The sequence below is a fragment of the Papio anubis genome, chromosome 11 (assembly GCF_008728515.1).
Source record: "Papio anubis isolate 15944 chromosome 11, Panubis1.0, whole genome shotgun sequence".
Classification (NCBI taxonomy): Eukaryota; Metazoa; Chordata; class Mammalia; order Primates; family Cercopithecidae; genus Papio; species Papio anubis.
This window is the reverse complement of record NC_044986.1, coordinates 7,367,952-7,388,742: the sequence shown is the minus strand read 5'-3', so window position 1 is coordinate 7,388,742 and position 20,791 is coordinate 7,367,952. Positions and strand designations below refer to the sequence as shown.

The 20,791-nt window shown below is 38.7% G+C and overlaps 1 protein-coding gene and 1 pseudogene across 4 annotated transcripts in view; one reads left to right on the top strand and one right to left on the bottom strand.

Annotated features, from left to right (window-relative positions):
• Nucleotides 1-20,791, top strand: part of FANK1 (fibronectin type III and ankyrin repeat domains 1) — a 119,861-nt gene that overhangs the window by 58,703 nt on the left and 40,367 nt on the right. The gene's annotated exons all lie outside the window — the stretch shown is intronic.
• LOC116269439 lies at nucleotides 2,419-2,626 on the bottom strand (annotated as a pseudogene).

Below are 20,791 nucleotides of genomic sequence, written 5' to 3'. Positions count from 1 at the left end.
GATCCACCCACCTCAGCCTCCCAAAGTGCTGGGATTATAGGCATGAGCCACCATTCCCGGCCTTGCCTTTATTTTTTAAAGATAATGTCACTAGGTAAAGAGTTCTCATTTGACACACTTTCCTTTTGAGTGCTTAAAAAATTTTTTTAAAAATTGGTTTCTTTTAAATTTGTAATTGACTTTTTTGGTGCATGTTTATGGGGTATAGAGTGATGTTTTGGTGCATAAAATGTATAGTGATCAGATCAGGGTAATTAGCGTATCATCTTGAACATTCTTTAGTTTGGGAGGGTGAACATTAAATATCCTCTTTGTAGCTATTTGAAACTATGTATTACTGTTAACTATAATCATTCTACAGTACTGTAGAACTCTAGAACTAATTCCTCCTATCTAGCTGTAATTTTATATCCTTTAATGAACCTCTTCCTATCTCTCTGCTTCCTTTACCCTTCCCAGCCTCTAGTATCCTCTGTTCTCCTTTTTACTTCTGTGTGATCAACAATTTTTTTTTTTAGCTTCTGTATTAGTCTGTTTTCACATTGCTATAAAAAATTGCCCAAGACTGGGTAATTTAAAAAGATGCTTAATTGACTCACAGTTCTGCATGGCTGAAGAGGCCTCAGGAAACTTACAATCATGGTGAAAGAGGAAGCAGGCATGTCTTAGGGGGTTTCACCATGTTGGCCAGGCTGGGTCTCGAACTCCTGGCCTCAAGTGATCAGCCAGCCTTAGCCTCCCAAGATGCTGGGATTACAGGCATGAGCCACCATGCCCAGCCTGTTTATAGTTTTTTGAGGAACATCCATACTGTTTTCCATAGTGGCTGTACTACTTTACATTCCCACCAAGAGTATTTAAGAGTTCCCTTTTCTCTACATCCTCACTAGCATTTGTTAGTCTTTTGATAATAGCTATCCTGCAGTGAGATGATACCTCACTGTGATTTTGAGTTCCATTTCCCTTATAATCAGTAATGTTGAGCATTTAAAAAATGTATTTCTTGGCCATTTGTTTGTCGTCTTTTGACAAGTGTCTATGTAGATTATTGGCCTATATTTAAACTGGATAGTTTGAGAATACAAACAAATGGAAAGACATCCCATGCTCATGGATCAGAAGAATTAATTTTTTTTTGAATTAAGCAGAAATTTTATTTCCAAGCTCTTCAAAGATTATTGCAAACACAAAGTTGCCTTCTAAAAGTGTCCCAAATCAAATCAAAGGCATAGCATCAAAATAAATAAAACACTTGTGACATTAAGAATTATTTTAGGTTGTAGTATTTTACATTACTTTGTTTTTAACTGTTTACAGTGTTCTTCGAGTCATATTTAAACATTTCTTAAGATATGAAATAGGCCGAGTATGGTGGCTCATGCCTGTAACCCCAGCACTTTGGGAGGCCAAGGTGTGTGGATTGCTTGAGGTCAGGAGTTCGAGACCAGGCTGGGCCAACATAGTAAAACCCTACCTCTACTAAAAATCCACACACACACACACACAAATTAGCTGGGCGTTGTGGCATGCACCTGTAATCACATATCACAGTTACTTGGGAGGCTGAGGCAGGGGAATTGTTTGAACCCGAGAGGCTGAGGTTACAATGAACTGAGATCATGCCACTGCACTCCAGCCTGGGTGACAGAGCGAGACTCCGTCTCAAAAAAAAAAAAAAAAAAAAAAAAAAAAGATATGAAGTAATGTATTTAGGTACAACCACAACTACAAAAACCGAATCTGCTTCGTCTATATATACGATGGGGCAACTGAATGCCCCACATAACATTAATCTTTCCAGACAAGTTTGCTAAGGAACAGCTTCCATGTTAAGTGTTTAAAAATGAAACAACCTTCTCATTTGGAAAAATCAAGGCATCAGTCAATTAGTAAAGACTACTCTTTTCCCCAGCAGTTTGTACTTTCTTACCTTAGTTTAGAAATTGTAAATTCATGAGCAGAACAAATTTTGTAGTATTTGTTGTTCCTGACAAATATTTTTATACCAAATAACAAATATTCAATTTTTTAAATAAAATGTTTTCCTTCCTAAATGTGAACATCCAGTAAATAAAACATACATGATATTCCAGGTATAGAAACATCAGTAATTCACTTATGAAAGAGGTACATTTTGGCATATCTGGGGGTAAGGTTTTTGTTTGTTTTTTTGGTGAAGTGCTTTATATGTAAGACAAAAACCCAGACTTACTCTTTAGAGCTAGATTCCTTCTCCCAGTTTCCTTAATTGAGCAGAAACTCACCAGTTTCTGTAGAATTTTGGTTATAGTACCAGGCCATAGGAAGTCTGAAATAACTGTCACTTGACCAGTGAAAAGCCTCTCTTGAGGCTTGGAGACAGTGATTTATCACTTGGTGCTTGAAGGCTTTCCTCTGCAGACTTCTTTCCTAGAGTCTTCAGGGTAAAGCGCAGGATCTCAACTCTGGGAGGGGGTTACTTCCTGCTGGAACACTGACCAGCAGGGCATCCTTTCAGGCATTCTGCATGCAGTACTGTTGCAGCTCTGCAGCTGCCTGAGAGAGCGTGATCCTCTCCCACTCCGACCTGCAGCTTGAGCTGCTCCACCAGGTGCTGCAGGGCACTCTCGCTGGCCCTGGAAGACATGGTAGCAGCAGTGTGCTCCAAGGGCCGTTGAGCCATGGTAGGCAGGTCAGCCCTGCCAGGCCCTGAGTGTGGGCACTACCAATATTGTTGAAAGGACCATACTATTCAAAGCAATCTACAGATTCAATGCAATCCTTCCCCCCGCGCCCCGTGCAGGAGTCTCGCTCTGTCACCCAGGCTGGAGTGCTGTGGCGCGATCTTGGCTCACTGCAAGCTCTGCCTCCTGGGTTCATGCCATTCTCCTGCTTCAGCCTCCCGAGTAGCTGGAACTACAGGTGCCCACCACCACACCCAGCTAATTTTTTTGTATTTTTAAGAGACGGGGTTTCACTGTGTTAGGCCAGGATGGTCTCGATCTCCTGACCTCATGACCTGCCCACCTCGGCCTCCCAAAGTGCTGGCATTACAGGCGTGAGCCACCATGCCCTGGCCTCAATGTAATCTTTATCAAAATACCAATGACATTCTTCATAGAAATAAAATCTTAAAATTTATATTGAACCACAAAAGGCCCCCAATAGCCAAAACAGTCCTGAGCAAAAAGAAACCTGGGGGTATACACTGTCAGACTGCAAAATATACTACGAAGCTATAGTAACCAGAACAGCATGGTACTGTTATAAAAACAGACACACTAATGGAACAGAATCGCGAACCCAGAAAGTAACCTATTGATTTACAGCCAACTGCTTTTTAAAAATTTTTTATTTTTTGAGACAGTGTCTCACTCCATCTCCAGGCTAGAGTGCAATGTCATGATCATAGCTTACTGTAGCCTTGACCTCCTGGGCTTAAGAAATCATCCTACTTCAGCCTCCTGAGTAGCAGGGACTACAGGTATGTGCAACTGTACCCAGCTAACTTTTAAAAATTTTCTGTGGAGACAGAGTCTCACTGTATTGCATAGGCTAGTCTTGAAACCCCTGGACTCAAATGGTTCTCCTGCCTTAGCCTCCCAAAGTGCTGGGATTATAGGCATGAACCACCACGCCTGGCTACCAACTAATTTTTGACAAAGGCAACAAGAATACTCATTGGGGAAAGGATAATCTCTTCAATAAACGATGCTGGGAAAACTAGATATCCATATGCAGAAGAGTGAAAATAGACCCTCACCTCTCACCCTATATGAAAATAAAATGGATCAAAGACCTAAATGTAAGATCTGAAACCATAAAACTACTACAAGAAAACATAGGGGAAACCCTTCGGGACATTGGTCTGGGAAAATATTTTATGAATAAGACCTCAAAAGCAGTCAACAAATCACTTGAGCCCAGGAGTTTAAGACCAGCCTTGGCAACATAGTGAGACCCTGTCTCTTCAAAAAATTAAAAGTTAGACAGATGTGATGTATGTACCTGTAGTCCTAGCTACTCAGGAAGCTCAGGCAGGTGGTTAACTTGAATCCAGCAATCCAAGGCTGCAGTGAGCTACTGTCAAACTACTGCACTCTAGCCTGGGTGACAGAGCAAAAGCTTGTCTCTTAAAGCACAGGCAACAAAAGCAAAAATAAACAAATGAGATTACATCAAATGAAGAAGCTTCTGCACAGCAAAGGAAACAACGGAGTGAAAAGGCAACCTACAGAATGGAAGAATACATTTGCAAGCTATTCATCTGATGGGATTAATATCCAGAATATACACAGAGCTCACACATCTCAACAGCAAAAAACAATCTGAATACTTTAAAGGCATATCTACTCTGCTATTAGCTTACGTGCTTCTGAAGAGAGGTCTGCTGTCTTTGTTTTTCTGTAGATCCCCTTGCACCCACCATGGCTGCTTCTACGATTTTCCACTGAACCTTAGCAATTAGATTAGAATGCTGCTTGGCGTAGTTTTCTTACGTTTATTCTGCTTGGGGTTGTTGAGGTTCTTGGATTTGTGGGTTTATGCTTTTCATCAAATTTAGGAAATTGACCATTATTTCAAATCATTTTGTTTCTTGTTTCTCTTCTCTCCCTTGGATTACAATTACGCATGTGTTGGACTGCTTGATACTGTCCTTTAGGTCACTGGTGCTCTTAATTTATTCTCAATCATTTTTTCTGTCTCCTTTGTTTTGTCAATTTTTAAAATAGCTATTTCTTTTCATTTATTGATACAGTTTTCTGCCAAGTATAACCTGTTAATTCTATTTTTCAATTTTGTATTGTATTTTTTATTTCTAACAGTTCTAAGTATTTTAAAAATATTTTCTTATGCTCATGTTTTTATCTTCTTGAAGACAGAATACTTACAGGATAACATTTGTTTACTAATTCTATCACAGATGTCATTTGAGTTTCTCTTGATTTTTTTCTTCCTGTTGGTCATATTTTGTTTCCTTGCATATTGGTGATTTTTTAAAAAAAGTTTAGTTTTATAATTTTGGATTTATAAAATACAAATCTATTTCTTAGAGTTCTCACATAACCTGCACTCATTTACCCCTATTATTAACATTTTATATGAATATGGTACATTTGTTACAAATGATGAACCAATGTTGATACATTATTATTATTATTATTATTATTTTGAGATGGAGTCCCGCTCTGTCACCCAGGCTGGAGTGCAGTGGCGTGATCTCTGCTCACTGCAACCTCCGTCTCCTGGGTTCAGGCGATTCTCCTGTCTCAGCCTCCTGAGTAGCTGGGATTACAGGTGCCCACCACCACGCCTGACTAATTTTTGTATTTTTAGTGGAGATGAGGTTTCACCATGTTGGACAGGCTGGTCTCGAACTCCTGACTCCCTCAGATGATCCACCCACCTCGGTCTCCCAAAGTGCTGGGATTACAGGTGTGTGAGCCACCATGCCAGGCTGATACATTATTATTGACCAAAGTCCATACTTTATTCAGATTTCCTTAGTTTTTACCCAATGTCTCTTTCCTCTTTTATCCCATCCAGAATACCACATTATATTTAGTTGTCATTTCTCCTGAAGTTCCACTTGGCTGTCAGTTTCTCAGACTCTTCTTGTTTTTGATAACCTTTACAATTTTGAGAAGTACTGCTCAGGTATTTTGCAAATGTCTCTCAATTGGAATTTTTCTGTTTTTTTTTTTTTTTTTTTTTTTTTTTTTCCTCATAGATGGATTTTATAGATTTTTTTTGGGAGGAAAATCACAGAGGTAAAAATGTGATTTTCGTTACCTCAAATTAAGAATATATACTATCCACGTGACTTAACTGCTGTTGATTATTTATTTATTTATTTATTTATTTATTTATTTATTTAGAGATGGAGTCTCTGTCACCTAAGCTGGAATGCAGTGGCACAATCTCAGCTCACTGCAACTTCCACCTCCCAGGTTCAAACAATTCTCCTGCCTCAGCCTCCCAGGTAGCTGGGACTACAGGTGCCTGTGACCATGCCTGGCTGATTTTTGTATTTTTAGTAGAGATGGGGTTTCACCATATTGGCCAGGCTGGTCTTTAACTCCTGACCTTGTGATCCAACCACCTTGGCCTCCCAAAGTGCTGGGATTACAGGCATGAACCACGGCGCCCAACCGTACTGTTGATTGTTTAATCATCTGGCTGAGGTAGTGTTCGTCAGGTTTCTCCATTGCAAAGTGACGCTTTCCCCCTTCCTTTCCATGTACTTTTTGGAAGTCTCTATATGCAACCACACTTCAGGATTGAGGAGTTATGCTGCAGCTCCTTGAGGGGAGATTATCTAATGAGTTATTTGCATAGGAGTTTTGTCTCTCCTCCTGTGTTTGTTTATTCACTCATTTATATCAGTATGGACTGAGGAATATTTTTATACTTTCAGTTATAATCCAGTGCTGTTTAATTTATTATTCAAATGTTTCAGTTTTGGTCATTGGAAGTTTTTTCAGTTTCTTGTTTCTCCTGTGTCCTGTTGGCATCCCTTTTCTATAGTGGGATGGGCTTTTTTAAAACAAAAACAAAAAAATGAACTTACATTTTGGCACAATAAGATACTCTAGACTCATTTTGTATAATTTCCTGCCCTCAGTCTTGAATCACCTATTTCTCAAAGGAGTTCTGAGAAATGTATCAGTGTCTACTTACCTGTTTGTACAAATATACCTGCAAATATTTATGTGAGTTAAACTAAAAGTGAGTCCAACTGATATCTCCAACTGTAATTCATTACCACATGGATCATTCTAGCCTCCTTCCCTTGCTTATATGTTAACTCCTACTCCAACAGAAATCTAGCTTTCATCATCTGCCATTAATTTACCTAGTTGTTCATTTCCCATATACATGCACAGCAATTTCAGAATTGTTAAGCTGTATCTCTGTGGGAAATGTGTTATCAACTAGAGTACAGTGCTTATGTCCAGTTTCCTTTGCTTTTAGTCTCAGAAACTGCACTCATTGCCAGAGTTATTTAGGGCAAAACCCTTTCCCCTTACTCCTTCAGTAAAGTTGTTTCATCCATTCGTAACACAGCTAAATTATATACAATTTTGTTAGCCATCTATATCTTGATATTTCTTGTATCATCAACATGTTGTCATAGTCTGCATTCTAACTTGGGATTCCCCAGCTTCCTAAATGCTTCTTTAAACTTTGCAACACTAAACTTCATTATTTGTACTGGGAAGTTCTACAGACTTTCACAAATGCAGTGTCATATAGCCACCATTCTAGTACCATCAAGAATAGTGGCCAGGCACAGTGGCTCACGCCTGTAATCCCAGCACTTTGGGAGGCTGAGGCAGGTGGAGCATGAGGTCAGGAGTTTGAGACCAGCCTGGCCAAGATGGTGAAATCCTGACTCTACTAAAAATAAAAAAATTAGCCGGGCATGGTGGTGGGCACCTGTAATCCCAGCTGCTCGGGAGGCTGAGGCAGGAGAATCACTTGAACCCTGGAGGCAGAGGTTGCAGTGAGCTGAGATCGTGTCACTGCACTCTAGCCCGGTGACAGAGCAAGGCTCTGTCTCAAAAAAAAAAAAAAAAAAAAAAGTTTTACTCCCTGAATAAAATCCTCTATCTGTCACCTATTCAACCCTTCTTCCCTCTTCTTAAGTTCCTGATAACCACTGTTCTTTTTACTGTTTCCATAGTTTTACCTATTCCAGAGTGGTATATAGTTGGGATAGTACAGATGTACCTTTACAGACTAGCTTCTTTCGCTTAGAAATATATATTTAAGTTTCCTCCACGACTTTTCATGGCTTGATAGCTCACTTTCTATCACTGAATAACAAATATTCCATTGTAAAAATACCAGTTTGTCCATTCCCTTATCGAAGGACCTGTTGCTTCTAGTGTTTGGCCTTATAAATAAAGGTGTTGTAAACATTCATGTACAAGTTTTAAAATAAACTGGGCAGTTACCTCGGTGCATGATTGCCGAATCCCATGATAAGACTGTGTTTAACTTGGTAAGAAACTTCTGAAGTGGCTGTACCATTTAGCAGTCCCAACAGCAATGAATGAGAGTTCCTGTTGCTCTGCATCTTTGCTGGACTTTGGTATCATTAGGCTTTTGAATTATAGCCATTCTAATGTGTGTATACTGGCATCATGTTTTAATTTGCAATTCCCTAATGACATTTGATGATGAGAATCTTTTAGTATGCTTATTTGCCATTGGTACATCTTTGGTAAAGTTTTTATTCAGATCTTAATTTCTTAATGGGGCTTTTTTTCTTGTTGGGTTTTAAGAATTCTTTGTATATTTTGGATACTAGTCTTTTATCAGGTATGTTTTGCAAATACTTGCAGAATGCCTTCATTTTAAAATTGGTAAATGCATTTATTTCATTCTTGTTCCCGAAGGGAATTTTGGCTGAGCATATAGTTCTCTGAACAGCTCCTTTTCTCTTCTGTCTGCAGATCTTACTGTATTACTGTCTAGTCTGCATTGTCATCTTTGAGAATTCTGTCATTCTGACGTTTTTTTGTAGATGATGTGTGTGTGCTCTCTAGTTTTTGGGATCATATTATTGCCTTTGATGTTCTGCTGTTTCATATTTATGTGTCTAGGCATGTTTTTCTTTTTATCTTAATTGGGATCCTGGAATTTTGAATTCATATCTTTAATTAGTTATGACACACTTTCCTTTAAATATTTCCTCTCTTCTGTTCCTTTTATTACTCCTTTCTGGCTCTCTGATTAAATATATGCATGATCTTCTCATTTTGTTTTTTTAACCTCTATTTGTGTTTTCCATCTTCGTTTTATTTTGGGTAAATTGAGTCAATTCTTCAGATATGTAATTATCTTTTTATCTTTGCCTTATTTGCATTTGACCTACCTACTTTATTTCAACAATTTTTTATTTTAGGAATTTCCATTTGCCTTTTTCCTCAACTATTTCTGCTAATTCCTAGCTCTTTAATACTCAATTTGTAATAGAATCTTCTGTTTCTTTAAAGTTTTGTACATAGCTCTTGGATATTCTGAATCTGACACTCCAGCCTCTTTGGTTCTTGGAGGGTGTATATCTCTGACTGCAGCTTGCTTGCCTCCCCTTGTGTTTAATCTTTGATCTTAAACTGGGTAGCTAACTTGGTGAGTCCTTCCTTTAGAGAGCATTTGCATCTGCCTCTGGCGGTAGTCAAGAGGCTTATCCAAACCATGATCATATTGGATCCACTGGAGACTTTTGTTCAGAGCAGGAGTCTCAGGTTCAGCTTCTATTTCTTGCTGCTTTCCAAGTTCAGTATCCCCACATCATGGCTGCTATATTAACCTGGCCTCATGGTAATCTTACTCCTCCATCTATGTGCAGATCAGGCCAGCTCCGCTTCTCCACTGCTCTCACTGCCTGCTTCTCTGGTCTGAGTCCTCTCCCTCTCTAGATTCCTTGGCTCCTGTCTTCTGGGTGCTGTTGCAATGGCTTTGGAACATGGAGACACTGGTTTGTTCTTTCTGGTTTCTGACTGATCTGAGGTCTACTCATATTTTAAATTTTTAATTTGGTGGCGAGAGGGTGTAGGGCGAAAGGGTGGGGATGTCCCTGGATGGTTCTTCTACATTTTATGAGAAATGCTTCAAAGGATGTGTCCCAGCCCAAGTCTAATTGTTATAGAGTGGAGAGTCCTTCAGAGTCTGATAGTTTTTGATGACTGAATCTGATCACTTTTCATGACCTGTCATGCTACCTGCCTGGTCCTTCCTTCATCATATTTGCACCTGGATTACTGAGTTGCCTCCTGTCTGATTTCCCGCTCCTGCCTTCACCTCACTTTGGTCTGTTTTCAATATGGTAACCAGAGGGATCCTGTTAAAACCTAAATCTGATCATGTCGCTCCTTGGCTCAGAATCTTTCACTTGCTTTCCATAATTTCTTGTTGAGATTTATCTACGCTATTGCATGTACCAATAGTTCATTTTTATTGCAGGTTAGTATTTCATTGTGTGGGTAGAACACTATCCATTTATCTGCTGATTGGCATTTGGCATGTTTTTAGGTTTTGGCGATTATGATTAAAGCTACTCTGAACATTCATGTACAAGCCTTTGTGTGGACATGCCTCATTCATTTTGAGTAAATACCTAGGAATGGAATTGCTGGTTCATTGGGCAGGTCTGTATTTAACTTTGTTAGAAACTGCCAACTGTCTAAAATGGTTATACAATTCCAGGTTTCCACCCCACAGTGTGTGAGAGTTCCAGTTGTTCCACATCTTCACCAACATTTGGTATTTTCAGTCTTTTTACATTTTAGGCCTTCTCAGCATTTCATTGTCATTTTTACTAGCATTTCCACAATGACTAGTCGTCTTACTGTATCCTTATTGGCCATTTGTCAGTTTTTTGTAAAAGATGATTTCAAATTTTCTACTCATTTAAAAATTGGGTCGTGGCCAGGCATGGTGGCTCAGGCCTATAATCCCAGCACTTTGGGAGGCCTAAGTGGGCGGATCACCTGAGGTCAGGAGTTCGAGACTAGCTTGACCAACATGGAGAAATCTCGTCTCTACTAAAAATACAAAATTAGCTGGGCGTGGTGGCACATGCCTGTAATTCTAGCTACTCGGGAGGCTGAGGCAGGAGAATTGCTTGAACCTGGGAGGCGGAGGTTGCGGTGAGCCAAGATCGTGCCATTGCGCTCCAGCCTGGGCAACAAGAGTGAAACTCCATCCCCCACCAAAAAAAAAAAAAATTGGGTTGTATATCTTCTTATTAGTTGTAAGCATTTTTAATATATTCTGGATGTAAGCCTTTTGTTAGACTTACGTATCATCAATGTTTTTTTCCTGCTCTGTGAATTGCCTTTTAATTTTCTTAATGGTGATTTTCAGAGAGTAGAGGTTTTTAATGTATTGAAACTCAATTTATGAAATTATTTTCTTTTGTAGTTAATGTTTTCTGTGTCCTATATAAGATATCTTTATCTTACCCATGATTGTAAACATTTTTTCTAACATTCTATGTATTTTGCTCTCAGTAAATATTTGCTGAATGAATACATTTGTTTTTATACTTATCCTACATGTGTATATATTTATAAACAATGGATTATTTTACATATTTTATAAGCTAACATACTGAATATGAGCTGAAGTAAAGCAGAGTGATTCCAGGTAGACTCTAAATAACAGATACTATAACTTATCTAACAGATGATAAGAAAATGGATAGTATCTTGTGATGTAAACATACCTCAATTTATTTATCGACTCTTCTGCTGAAAAGGTTAGTTCCAATTTTTTGTCACTACAGTACTGATGCTACCGTGATCATTCTTGGCTAGGTCTTCTTGTATACATGTGTTAATGTGTCTTTAGACCTTATATCTGGTAGCAGGAGGTGGATAATCTTCAGGGGACTTCCGCTTGAAATTACATGCAGTTGGTACATTGACATACGCTCCTTTTAAAGGGCATTTTGGCAATATGCATCAAAATGAAACCTATACACATCCAAAAACTCAATTCTCCTTCTAGGAATTTGCCATAACATATCTAAAAATATTTTCATCACTATGTAAAGTTAAGTGCACAGTTTTTATTGAAGTGTTGTCTGTAAAAATTATTTTATACAGAGAGTACCCTTGTTTTTAAAAATTGAGTTAAAATCCCATGTACTAACATGCAAAAATATCTACTAGTAACTTGTTAATTTAAAAAGGCAAGCTTGGGCTGGATTCAGTGGCTTGTGTCTGTAATCCCAGCACTCTGGGAGGCCAAGGTGGGCGGAACAGATCTCTTGAGATCAGGAGTTTGAGACCAGCCTGGCCAACATGGTGAAACCCTGTTTCTACTAAAAATACAAAAATTAACCCAGTGCCATGTGCTGTAATCGCAGCTACTCTGGAGGCTGAGGCATGAGAATTACTTGAATCTGGGAGGCGTAGGTTGCAGTGAACCATAAGCCATGATTGTGTCACTGTACTTCAGTCTGGGAGACAGAGTCTTGCTGTGTCACACACACACACACACACTGCAAAGTACCTTGTCTCACACACACACACACACACACACACACACACACTGCAGAACAGCACCTTGAATATGATGGCTTTTTGTAAAATTTTATGTATCCATGCTAAATAAATCTTTGAAAGAATTTTCGCTGGTGGTCCTCTCTGGGTGAGAGGGACCAGAGAGGTCATATATATATATATATATCTATATATATCTATATCTATATCTATATCTATATATAGATATAGATATAGATATAGATATTTTTGAGACTGAGTCTCGCTCTGTCACCTAGGCTGGAGTGCAGTGGCGCGATCTCGGCTCACTGCAACCTCTGCCTCCCGGGTTCAAGCGTTTCTCTGCTTCAACCTCTCTAGTAGCTGGGATTACAGGTGCCCGCCACCATACCTGGCTATTTTTTTTTTTTTTTTTTTTTTTAGTAGAGATGGAGTTTCACCATCTTGGCCAGGCTAGTCTTGAACTCTTGACCTTGTGATCCACCTGCCTTGGCCTCCCAAAGTGCTGGGATTTATAGGCGTGAGCCACTGCACCTGGCCTATTTTTTTTTTTTTTAAAGTATATATTTTTAGAAGTTTCCAGGCTGGGTGCAGTGGCTCATGCCTGTAATCTCAGCACTTTGGGGAGGCCGAGGCAGGTGGATCACTTGAGGTCAAGAGTTCGAGACCAGCCTGGCCAACATGGTGAAACCCCATCTCTACTAGAAATACAAAAATTAGCTGGGCGTGGTGGTGCGTGCCTGTAATCCCAGCTATTCTGGAGGCGGAGGCATGAGAATTGCTTGAACCTGGGAGGTGGAGGTTGCAGTGAGCCGAGATCATGCCGCTGCACTCCAATCTGGGCAACAAAGTGAAATGTGTCTCAAACAAAAAAAAAAAGGCCAATATCTGAATATATATTTAGGCTTCTGTTTTGAGACAACAGAGTGTGCATTCTTGAACCCATCTGACTGCATGACATTTTTTACATTCCTTGTTCGTCAAGGTTACGCCTCCTCACACGTGCCAGTTTTTATTTGTAGGGTTATTTTGTAATTTGAATTTTGAGAGGGATACATATTTACATACTGTAGTAAGACAGGGTGAAGCAGAACAAAAGTTGGTAGTTTAAAGATAATTTCAAGTGCAAGTCCCCTAAACAGTTTTAGGAAATTAATGAAAGAGTTGAAGGGGGTGTTAAGTGTGAAGAAAGTGGGAGCTTTGAGGAAGGAGGTTAGAAAGGGAAGAAGAGCAAAGCAATACCTGCTCGGAAGATTAAAGAGATTTATTTGTATTCAAGCTGATATTAAAAGTGTACCTTTGTAGCTAGCACAAAGAAAAGGAAGTAAATTTATTTTCAAACTTTTTTTTCTATAGGAGGAGAATTTTTGGAAGGACAACTATGATATAGTAGCTGCCTTTGCATTTTATTTGCAGAATAGGTTTAGTTACTGTTTGCAGTAAGGGTCTGTACATGAATCTTGGCCATTAAGACATGCTTGGAGCCAAGAAACAGATGAATGTGGAAACAGTCCCGTAGTAGAAACAGGGGATTTGTTATGTAGGATGTTATTCTGATAAATGCAAAGAAGAATGACCATTATTTATAATTAATATCTGATTTATGATCCTGGTTATTTTCATACTGGCTGCAAAAATACAATTTATGTTTCTGTGTATACCCTGGTAGCCTATTTAGAATGAGTATGTTTGGGAAGATTTAGAGCACAAAATTTGTCTTTGTAAGGTAAGTTCATCCAACCCTTCTATTTATTATTTTTATTGTAAACCATTGTAGAAAGCTGTTAGAGAAACAGGGACATGGTAGTTGATATGGTTTGGCTCTGTGTCCCCACCCAAATCTCATCTTGAATTGTAATCCCATAATCCCCATGTGTCATGGGAAGGACCCAGTAGGAGGTAATTGAATTGTGGGGACAGTTCTCCCATGCTGTTCTTGTGATAGTGAGTGAGTTCTCATGTGATCTGATGGTTTTATAAGGGGCTTTTCCCCACTTCACTCGGCACTTCTCCTTCCTGCTGCCTTGTGAGGAAGGACTTGTTTGCTTCCCCTCTGCCATGATTGTAAGTTTCCTGAGGCCTCCCCAGCCATGTGGAACTGTGAGTCAATTAAACCTCTTTCCTTTATAAATTACCCAGTCTTGGGTTTATCCTTATAGCAGCATGAGAATAGGCTAATGCAGTTGTAGATTATAAAGAAACCCCATTTTGAAGAGCAACAATATGTGGCAGATATTATGAATTGATGTATAAACAGAAAATTACATTTTCCTTAAAAATCACAACCCTTAAGGGGTTGTCTAGCTTATCTATCAGGTATGTTGGTCATGAGGATTAGATTTTTCTCCAGAGGGCTTAATATTAGTTGGACTACTATATTAAGATGATTGGATTCATTTTCAGGTTTGGATTTGCATGGGGCAAGTTTGCAGAGCATGTCACTGGTGACTTACGTGGAAGAAAGAATCCTTTTTCTTGCTATTATGTTCTTCATTGTCCTCTCTGGGCTGCTTCCTTGAGATATGAGCTCGGATGTCCTTCAGCATCTCAGTTATTTTCTTTAGAGCAATCATCACAATTATAACTTTTTTTAGGGAGGCAGGTAGTGTCTTTGTTTAATGTCTGTTTCTCCTGCAAGACTGCAGACTCAGGGCAGAAAGTGTCTTGTGCTCCCTGTTCCTAATAGGTCTGCCACATAGTAACATTCAAAAAATTATTGTGAGCAAAGGAACAGAGAATGAATAAAAAAGGATACTGGCAGGCCGGGGGATGGAGAAGGAAAACAGCAGTAGAGGGCAATTTGGGAATGATCCCTGATATAGTCATATTTACCCTTTAATACCACATTATGTGCTAAAAAAAAACAGGGTTTAAAAGATTTTTGTGTCAGTATGTGTCATTCCATTTTAGTTGTGTGAATAAGAGAGGCTTATGAGAATATAATTAATTTCTGTAACTAGCTGGGTTGAGAACTTTTATCAGACTCAGACAGCAGCCTGACAAACCTGAGTTGAAAGACAGCGTCACATCCTATGGGTGACACACGTGAACTAGGAGATGGGTTCATGTAATGATGGGAACTCACAAGACAGAAATATTGGAAACCTGTTTGCATATTTGAAGTTAGTTGCTATCTAATTTTTACACCTACTGGTAAATAATAGGCAGTGTAAATGTGGGTAAGCACCAAAGGCCATAGAATAAAATGTGCTACATATTATGTGTTAAGTCACTGCTTATCTGTCATGGTTAAATTAATTGCAACATATTTTAAGGAAGGATAAAACAGAATCTTATGGATATTTGAATAATACCAGATCAGCTCAGATCAAATAATTATTGATAGCACTAGGGTAGAGAGTGAATGAACCTTAGCTCACTCTCCTCCAAGAGCTTCGTCTCTGCAATCGGCCTCTGTATCTGTGGGTCTGCTCTACACATTTAACCAAGGGTTAAAAATATTTGCGGGAAAAAACCCTCAAAAATAACAATACAACAACAAAGAAAACACAAATAAAAATACAGTATAACAACTACTTCAACTACTTATGTAGCATTTACATTGTATTGTGTATTATAAAAGTAATCTAGAGATGATATAAGGTATATGGGAAGATGCATGTAGGTTATATGCAAATACTGTGTCATTTTATATAAGGAACCTGAGCATCCTTGAATTTTAGTGTCCTTGGGGGTCCTGGAACCAATCCCGAGGGGCAACTATAGTTGCATTGAAACTATATTGGAATATAGAAAATATTAAAGATGCATAGGTCTCAGGATTCCTGAATTTGAAGCTGAACCACCTTTATATAACATTTTAAGATAATTTTGCAGTGTAGCTTACTTGGATACCTATTTAGTTGGGAGAGAAGGGTAAGACAAAAATAAGGATAGAAATATCCATGTATGCAGTACTTTGTTCTTTTATTAAATAATTCAGACATAAAATATGTAAAACAATACATGCCACCACCTAGCTTAAGAAACAAAATATTGCTGACAAAATTATTTTTCTTTCATCCTATGTTTATCTTCCTCTGTTCGTGATATAGTTTTGATCAAATATTATGTAGATTGTATCATTCTCTTTTTTTTTTTTTTTTTTTTGAGATGGAGTCTTGCTCTGTCACCCAGGCTGGAGTTCAGTGGTGCAATCTCTGCTCACTGCAACCTCCACCTCCTGGGCTCAAGTGATTCTCCTGCCTCAGCCTCCTAAGTAGCTCAGACCACAGGTGTGAGCCACCATGGCCTACCTAATTTTTGTATTTTTAGTGCAGATGGGGTTTCAGTATGTTGACCAGGCTGGTCTCAAACTCCTGACCTCAAGTGATCTATCTGTCTAGGCCTTCCAAAGTGCTGGAATCACGGCATGAACCACTGCACCTGACCTATATTGTATCATTCTCTACATAAAGTTTTACAGCTTTCTTTTGTGATTCAACCTTCCCCTCGATTTATTCACGTGGGTATATTTAGCCCCAATTCATTTTAACTTTAGTCTTAACTGCTATGTAGTATGCTAATGTTTGATTATTCATAATTTGCCCAATCTTTTCATGCTGGCCATTACAGTAGTTTTCCATTTCTCTTAAACGTAAAGTTGCCATGAACATTCTTACACATGTAAGGAACCATACCTAGGAGTGGAATTGCTGGATGATAGCGAATGCACGACCTGAACTTAGCCAATTTATACTCTACTGGCAGTTTGAGAGTGTTCCACTCTTCCTCTTCACTGCTACTGGCAGATTTTAGATTTAATAAACTTGATGACCAGCATTTTGAGAGGCCGAGGCAGGCAGATCACCTGTGGTCGGAGTTCGAGACCAGCCTTGACCAACATGCAGAAACCCCATCTCTATTAAAAATTCAAAATTAGCTGGGTGTGGTGGTGCATGCCTGTAATCCCAGCTACTCAGGAGGCTGAGGCAGGAGAATTGCTTGAACCCGGGAGGCAGAAGTTGTGGTGAGCCAAGATTGTGCCATTGCACTCCAGCCTGGGCAACAAAGAGCGAAACTCTGTCTCAAAAAAAAAATAAATAAATAAACAAATTTGATGAATGCAAAATGTCATTGTAATTGCATCGTTTTGTTTATCAGTGAGGTTGAGTAGGTTTCACTGGCACTCCTCTTCTCCTGAATTGCTTAGTCATATCCTTCGTTAGTACGTTTTTCTTAAGAGTGAATATAAGCTGATCGTACGCATTTGAATGCTTTGCTATTGTTAAAGTATCCTACCATTTATCACTATGAATATATTTTAGACTTCAGTGACATACTGTGTCTAAAGAATATATATAGCAATTTGGCTTTTCTTATCTGATTGTAAAAGACTTTGTCATTTTACAGACTCATTGTGCATTTCCATAGAAAATCTCAGGAGCTCCATACCAGGCACAGCCTGTAGGGGAAAGAGCACAGATTTTGGAGTTAGAGATCTGGGTTGAAATCCTTGCTTTCCACTTACCAATTCTGTAGCTTTGAACCAAGCTACTGTACCTCTTTGAGCTTTGGTCTCCTCCTCTCTGTCCTTATCTGTAAATTGAGAACACCCCATCATCGTGAAGTTGAATCCATTGTTGATCAAGTGTCCTGTATGATATTTTGCTTAGAGCAAGCTTGCAGTAAATTGAAGTTGTTGTAATTAAGTAAAAGAAATATCTAGGAAGTACGTTTCCTTCTTTGCCTACTACCTGTTACCTGTATAGAACTCCAAGCAGGGTTTCCATGTGGTTAGAAGTGTGAAATAGGTGTGAGCATCGTGACTTTCAAAGGCATTACCACTACCTTATGTCTGTGAAGTCCTTTATACATTTCAAATCACTTCAATATTTTGTCACATTATTTTTTCTTTGCAGTAAATCTGAGAGGGAGGGCAGGACAGGTATCCTTATTTATCCCCCAGTTTTCCTGATGAGGAATATCCATGGTAGAGCCAGGAGAGGAAGCAGTGTTTCCCGATTACTACCCTAGGGAGTTTTGGCTTTTGTTGTTTTTGCTGTTTGAACTGATTTTTGCCCTAGAAGAACTTATTAGCAAAGTAGAGGAAAGCAACTTTTGGGCAGTTTGCACTTACATTACTTACTTTTAAAGGATAAGGAATGTTTGGGGATAAAAACATAAGACAATTTAAGTATATTGAAATGTCTTCATGAGATGATGTATTCCTTGCCTGCAGGCTCTGCCAGACTTGCCTCTTTATCCTGAGACCTCACTTAAGGCACCTCATTCCCGGATTAGAATGTATGTAAACTGTATGCATTTTGAACATGTCTTCCTGTAGGCTCCCTCTGCAGCTGCCTCCCCCATGCATCTGGTTTGTATTTGTTTGGTGTTGAATGTTCCCTGCTCCTCACTTTGCCCTTCCCTCTTGGTCATCTTGGTTACACCTGTGCCCTCAGGACACAGGGGAGGTGTCCCACAAGTGTGCTGAATGGGTATAAGTAAACTTTTTCCTTGGAAATAAATGTCAAGCAGATATACCAAAATGGTCAATAAATTGAGCCAGAGTGTAATTGAAATGTCTCATGCTTTGAAGCATCCACATTGACTTATTCTTGGTTTATTTTTATCAGACTTGTTGCTATCATATATGTATAAGCTCAGCAAGGAAGAGTCTAGGCTAGTAGTTCATCTTAGCTGAATCTTTTTTCCATTAAGAATAAAAATGCTCAGTTACATTTTGTTTTTTCCCCCTTTATTCAGTACTATGCCAGCTTAAAATAATACCAAAAAATCAGCCATAATGCTATTTTTGTCTTTCGTTTTTCTAAATTCTTTCAGTTCTTCTGTCTGTGCATCTGTACATTTTACGCCATTATAATAACATGTGTAAGTTCATGTCTTTTCCTTAGTATATCATCTTCCATGCTTTTAATCAGTAAATATTCTTCTATCTAAATAATGTACCAAAGTGTATCTAACAAATTCCATGTTCTTGGACATTTAGATTAGTTTTTATTGCTGTGAATGGTATTAAAGTGTCTCTGGTTTTTATTTTATGCTGTGATTTATGTATGTGTGTATGTAGTTAAACATAGGGCAGTAGTAGATAGCACATAGAAAGTTAAGGACATGCCACTGGAGTCGGGTTCCCTGGGTTCACATCCTGACTCTGCTGCTTATTGCATGACCTCACTAGTAAATGATGGGACCTCTGCGTGTCTCCAGCCTTACAGGTAAAAGAGGAAAGTTCTAGCACTTTATAAGGTTGTTGTGAAGATTAAATAATATATGTAAAGAGTTTTAGAACACTCATACAAAGTAAAGTCTTATCAAAACTTAGCTATTAAATAACCCAGGTTTGGGCAGGGATGGTGGATGGACTCCTCGGTAAAATAGGATTGGCCATAATTGTGTTGCTAATTGAAGCTGGGTAACAGATACAAGCGGATTTGCTATACTATTCATTCTACTTTTCATGGTGAGATTTTTATTTTTTATTTTGTTTTTTTTTGAGACAGGGTCTCATTCTATAGCCCAGCCTGGGATGCAGCGGTACAATCACGGCTCACTGCAGCCTCGACCTCCTAGGCTCAACTGATCCTCCTGCTTCAGCTTCCCAAGTAGCTGGGACTACAGGCATGTGCCACCATGCACAGACAGAAACTTTTTTTCATAATAAAAATAAAAGCACATACAATACAAAAACATTTTAGCTTTTACATTTATTTTTTGATTTCTGAATTTATTTTTTGGATGTGTTTCTAGAAGTGAGACCACCAAGTAGGAGATCTTATAATCATTTTTGAATACAGCCAAATTGTTTTTTTAAAGAATTGTGTAGTATACAGTGTAATCCTCAATCTCAAACCATTTTATCACAGTCTTAAACAACACTGAATATTATTACCATTACATGTTTTTCGTCTAATTTTACAGGTAAAATGGTACCTTATAGTTATTTTAATTTCTCCTTTTTTTTCTTTCTGAGACAGGGTCTTGCTCTTTCACTGAGGCTGGAGTGCAGTGGCGTGATTATGGGGTCTCTCTATGTTGCCTAGGCTGGTCTCTAACTCCTGGCCTCAAGTGATCCTCCCACCTTGGCCTCCAAAAGTGTTGGGATTACAGGTATTGGTTGGCCACTGCACCCGACCTAGAATGTATTTGTGATTAATGGTTGCTGTAAATATCTGATCAAACCATGATAAATTGCTTTGAGGTTACAGCCACTACTGTTCTCATATAGCATCCCCTTCAGTGTGCAGTCATCTTCATTGCGGACCATGTGCCACCGGAGGCTAGACCACAGATGCCACTTGCTAGTGAAATTTGACTTCAGTAAATTTTCACATAAGTTTGGAAGAGCAGGGAAACTACAATTCTGCTTTAAGGTGTTCTCTTTTTATATAACGAATCTATTTATATTTGCTTTTTTTCTTTATCATTTCCCACTTTTCATGATACTGATCACAATTGCTCATTCCAATACAGTGTATGATCACCGCTTCTCTCTGTAGCTTTTGAGATATGGTCAACTATTTATCATAAGGATGGATGCTGAATAATCTGATTTTTTTTTGTTTTACTAATTTGTATTTTGAGTCTCCTCTTGGCACATTTCTGGTGCATTTCTTTTACTATTACAATCCTTTTTAAAAAATGTAGGATGCTAAGGCCTAATATTGTAGAGTGGTTTACATAAACTTTATAGTTTTCTACATTCAAACCTATAATTTGTGAGTGATAGCTTTTTATTATGATTTCTGATGTACTTGAGCCATGTTTTATGCCATCTTCTGAGTAACCATAGGGACTGAGTGGTGACAGTGTATGAAACCATTTATTGT